Genomic DNA, 6000 nt, shown 5'->3' on the forward strand with positions numbered 1-6000 from the left:
TGTATATGCCACAGCAAATATTACTTAATAAACTGTATTAGAAAAGTGCAGAGGAAAAAAATGTTGTCATAATTTAACATTTAATTATTCAGTTCTGATGTTTAGCCATTAAAAAAAAAATAGTGTTTTAGTGTCCACTACAGTGAAGCAGCAGCTTTCATGTTTCTAGATGTTGTAGAATCATAAGCACTTAATACTTTTCGTGGGCTACTTAATAGGCTTATTGTTTCACTTGCATAGTAAGATGACACCACAGGCATGTTCTGCTTTATTGGCTGAGGTGTAGCCAGGCCATCTGGTCAGGTCAGGGTCTCTGAGGAGTTGATCGAGAAAAGGTGTCCCACACTATTTTCAGATGACAACGACAAAGGACACTACAAAAAATACACAACAATGTGTGTGAAGAAACAGCAGTGGAACCTGTTGGTTAATGACAATATGATTAATGCAACTGTGAAACCAGTTTGGAAACACAGATGGCTACATGAGCAGCACATGTTTGATCATATGTAACACAATGCATATTAACCCTTCCCACCCCGCGGCCCCCTTATAAGAGGGCTTTTGCATGCACCCAAAAATAAAAGCCATATAACACTGTACTAACCATGTAAAAAAAAAAATTATCATATTGCATATCAAATTAACAGGATAAACTCTACTACAAGCACATATAAGCCATATTTACACACATCAACTTCAACACAATGCAAATCTGCAAATACAAATGTGGTTCATTGACCATTTGCACATTAAATGACTTGTTATAGATGCATGAAATGAAGTCTTTTAATCTGATCTTTAACAAACCTCTTATGCTGTTTTTGGTTTTGTTTTGTTTTTTAAATGAAAAATGAAACTTAACGGAGTGAAAAGCAAACAGCCCATAGTGTCAGGGGGACTTGAACCTCAGACCCCTGATTGAATGTTTGTGGTTTGCATGTACATAAAAATGTCACATTATGTGGAGACTATAATATCGACCAAATATGGCACCTTTTTTAATGAGGATGTGTTGGACGTTTTTAATGTGCCTGGTTACTTGTGACTATTCTGAGTAACTCATAATGTTCTCATTCATTCTGTAAACTGTAGTCAGTCTTCCGACAACATTTGTAAGATGCTTCCACAGCCCTAAATCTGCGCAACGTTCCTTTGAAGTCAATCTGATGCTACATCTGTTGTAGCATCAGCATGATTGACAGATACATGAAGATGGAAATCTGCACTGAGGACTTAAACTTTGGCAGATACCCACACAATTTGTCAGGTGGCTGTATCTTCATATAATCTTCAGCCAAAGTTGGGAAAGTAATTCTGCACAGAACCACTTTGCTGCTCTTGTTTGTTTTGCTTTCTGCTGTTGCTTTAAAGCAGGCTTGGAATAATAATATGAGCTCAATTTCATCACCTTTGATGAATGCACTCATCACACTGTGGCCACAGATTCAGAGGTCAAGTTCTGATTGTGCTACACGTTTGCCCCTGTACGCCGAAGCTCTTGGATATAACACGTACAGTGTTGATTTAGTATTCTCTAAATTCCACGACCCAGATGCCGACTGGCTCCTTACAACAGTCTGCATCTGTTTCTAATGGTCTGTCTCATAATTCACACTCCACCTCCTCTGGCTCCCTGTTGCCTTTCCCTTCCACTCCATTTACCAACCATATCTACCTATTCTTTGATATTCCAGTCCTTCCTTTGAGTTGGTTCCCTCAAGCAAAGTCTTATCTTGCGCTGTCATTTTGATCTGTCTCCCTCAATGTAGTACTTTGCAGCTACTTCAGTGCCGAATGGACACGGTTGGATTTCTTATTTATCTGTGAAGCATTCATTGATTGTGTGTGTTTTTCACTTTTAATTATTAATTAAGAGTAATTACAGTTTTTTCTGTAAAGGTTACATTTTCAGAGGCTTATGACTCTCCTCTTCAAGGTGTTTGACGCTGCACTATTTTTATATCAGAATCATTTTAATGGTGTTAGAATCATCCACACATTTTTATCAAGTGTGGATAATGTTTTGGAGCTTCAGGGAGTGCACCCTGTGATCAGGAAAGGTAATGCCCCCGATACTTGTAAGAGGCTGATGAGGCTGTCTCTCTCTCTCTCTATGTTTCTGATTTACTGCTCTGCTAGCTTTGCTATGTTGATATTTGCAGCTCAGGACTCTGGAGATATGTCTGATAGCTGAAGAGGTGGAAATGAAAGTATGTTTTGCTCTTTTTTCCACTTGTATTTGCCGAGTTACTCCCGAGTTTACAGCTTTGGACAGCCCCGTCATTTCCTCTCTTAAGAGTCTCTCTTTATGTGGCATCTGAATGCTGTCAACAAACTGACATCTATTCATATGGTATTTACACATTTAGTCACACAAGCTTGAAGGCTGCTGAGTTGTTTGGATTTGGCCTCTCTCTGACCTCTGAACTAGGATGCTGGTGTAAATAATGCTTTTTTTTTAAGGCACGCACATTGAACCAGAAACGCAGCAGAAGCAGCTAAACTTCTTACTTCTGTAATTGAAAGCTTCCTTTTCACACATCTCTGCCCATAAAGTGGCGCTCATCATGTCCCCGTCATGGACTGAACAGCGTAGAAAACTCAATTTTGGCTGAATTACACTTTCAAAGGATTACTTTGGTGAGAATGTACTGACATCGACTGCAGACGTCTTCTTAGCAAAGCGCTTATCTGACCCCAAAAAACCTGAGGTCTGCACTTTGCATGCGGTACTATCCCAATGTCAGGTCTACACACAAACACATAGAGCTTTGGTTTCCAATGTGATAACATTACTTTATGAAGAATCACCTTTGTATGTTCCTGTAATGTATATATACCTAGACTCTAGAGTATTTAGATATATAGGAATTACAGTAAAATTGCAGTGGTCTAAACTCAAATACCTACATATAGGTAACATTTTATTAAGGTAAACTGTTGTATACATACCATGTAATTTTGCCAGGATATTTTACACTATGTAGAGACACCTACTTCTGTCTTTAGCCCTAATGGTTTAGATGATACCTTTAGGTGTTTAAGTGTCACTTAAGCACAACTTAAAGCTTCGGCGTTGGGCTAGGACCCGAAAGGACAACTCACACACACATAGAGTTTTAATTAAAAAGTAGAAGTAAGTCAGGTACTCGCACAGGTGACAATCGAGAGGAGGGAGTGATCTGAAATGAGAACAAAGGTGAGTTCTTTTAAAATAAAGAAAATAATTAAAAAAAACATGCAGTATGCATGTCGACCCTTTTTGGCAGTTTGTGTACACAACCATTAAACTGAACTGGCTTCAGTTTTGGGTAAGAGAATATGGCATAACAGCAGACCATCCACAGACAAATATTCCATGACGTCAGCCATGTTAGCAGTGTCTTGAACTGCCTGTTTATTTCATATATATATTTTAATTATTTATACATTTTAAAATTGCAGTCTATGGTAATTGATTCACCTCAGCCTGGATCTTCCCGCTTAGACTCACCTCACAGGATAAGAGTAAAGCTAACATGACCTGAAAACAGAATCAAGGCCAACCTGCTGCGTTAATGATCCACCAGCCCAGTAATCTGAGAGACATGGCCCTTTCATATTTTCTCAAAATGAAGAAAGACCCCAGCTAGTTAGCTCACTAATATGGGATCATTGGTTTGGCTTTCCCTTGCAGACTGTAGAATTATGATTTTGGGACTGTGGAAACTTTTACCAGAGCTCATTTTATGTGTCATTTCTCCTTACTTTTGATTGCTTCTTTACACTGTAATCCTTCCTCTGAAGCTCCTTAATTGTTTTTCTACCAGACATTCCAGTAGCACACTTTGTCTCCATAGCTACAGTTTCTTCCCTCTTTAGCTTCACTACAGGTATGTCAACACAGATTCTAACTTTAAAACTGGTATTCTGTGAGATACAGAGAGGTTTCCATGATGATCAAAGGCTTACTCATCAATGTATGGATTCAGTTGTAATGGACAGTCATTTATGCTTAAACGTTCTGCACTGTCATTTTAACTAGTGTGTATGATTTTAACCATTATCAAATTAAACGATACTGGAGAAGTTCATCAAAATGTACTTCATTGCTGCACTCGAGTTGCATTACTGAAAAGTTTTAAATCTATAGAGAACACTCTTTGATGTGATATGACCCTGACTTTTATTAAATTTATGCAAATGTAAAAGAAATAGCTGCACATTTTTCAAGCTGTGAACCTTGGTATCATTCTCCCAGCTATGTGAATGTAATGAGGAGAGAAGTGTGTGCAGCAGAAACTGAATTCTCTGTATGGTCCACGCTCGTCTCTGGTGTGTTCAGTTAACAGATGGTCGAACAGACGTGTGTAGTATTCCGATATGAGAGATGATACCGTCTTCATACATGTTAATTGACAATTTAGCAGAAATGTGAAATGGTCACATCTTGGCATGACGCCATTACAAGAGTGGGAGCTGGTGTCAAGCTGTCAACATGGCACATTGAGCTAAAGTGGTTTTCACAGGCCTGTCTGCTCAAAGAGAAAGTTTAATGCAAGCAAAATTAGATATTAATTAGGTGGGTGTAAGCAGGGTTATGGTAATTAAATAGTCCTTAAAAGAGCAGCGTTGGGCTTGTTGTGCTTTTAGATGCTTATTCACAGCTGAACAATATATTTTACTGGGTCACAGGAGGCTGTCCTACATTTTAGGAAAAAAAAGTCAGTCTGCATGGTCTCATTCATCACAAACATAAAACCAGAGCTGTTGATTTGCTGGGATGATGTGTCACCTGTCTATTTTTATCCATTTTTCCATTTCAATTATTTTTCTCTTTTTTGGATTATAATGCAGATATGTGTCAAACTGAGCAGCTTATTTAAGATTTTAGACTTGTAATTAGATGATATTCTTTAGCATTGTCTGGCTGGAGTCATGATCAGAGGCTGCTTTAACTTTGAGGGAGTCCCGGGTCGAGGTTAGCGTGGCCTTCGTGGAATTCTCTGTTCATCATGTGCTTGGCTGCTGATGGGGCGTTTGGGATAACTGAGATGTCTCTATTTCCAGCTAAGGAGTGATCAGCCACATTTCTTCACACCATGTTGAAAAAAGAGACAGGAGTAGCTTAAACTGTGGAGAAGTTGTTTTCTTTTTTTTACCCTCCCTCCAGATGTCATTTCTTTCTTTCTTTGTACTCACGCAGTCACATTCTACAGTCTCTTCCACCAACACCAACTCTCTCCTTGATGGTGGTAATAAACCCATAGCTGTTGCTGTCATGCAATACTCAGGGCGCTCATAAAGGCGCCACCTGTTGCTGGTGCATGCCGGGACGCTTTACTTGGAATACTGCGAACTTGGCACTACTCATTTGCTCCCCTCCCACCTCAACTGAGATCCTTTTACTGGTGACGTAAGTCCAGTTAATGCTGCTCATCCTGCTGCTAAGAGAGGTAGATATAAGTCTAGAAAATAGTAAGGTTGGGCAGTGACACAGGCTTTTGTAATCCAAGTGCCATATATAACATAACTAAACTAAACTGTATGTCATACAGTATGAGAAATCATAGTTTTTGTTGTTGTTGTGTAGTCCCTCACCAGGACCTCTAGTGATTCCATGAATTGTGACACAGAAGAATGTGCAGTGTGTTACAACAGACAGTCAGTCAATGTGAGGTCAGTGTAAGATGAAGCTTCAGCTTTTTGTTCAAAACTGAACCAAAACTTTATATCTGGTTCTAGTGTTAGGTGAGAAATGATGTTTTCTGTGTACAAGTTTTACAGTTTTTCAAAGATATATTACTAAATGTCTTATCAATACTAACAACAACCTATTTTTTGTTCAAGGTTATATTTCCTTATTTAGGGTGGTGCTTGCCAATTGCTCAATAACCAACAAATTAGGAACTATCTTCATCAAAGCAACACATGGCACCTGTAAATAACTCACAAAACAATAATATGATGCTGACAACACGTGAAGATAGATCCCATTTGTTGCTTTTTAGACATTCA

Source organism: Parambassis ranga, chromosome 5 (genome assembly GCF_900634625.1).
Source record: "Parambassis ranga chromosome 5, fParRan2.1, whole genome shotgun sequence".
Taxonomy (NCBI): domain Eukaryota; kingdom Metazoa; phylum Chordata; class Actinopteri; family Ambassidae; genus Parambassis; species Parambassis ranga.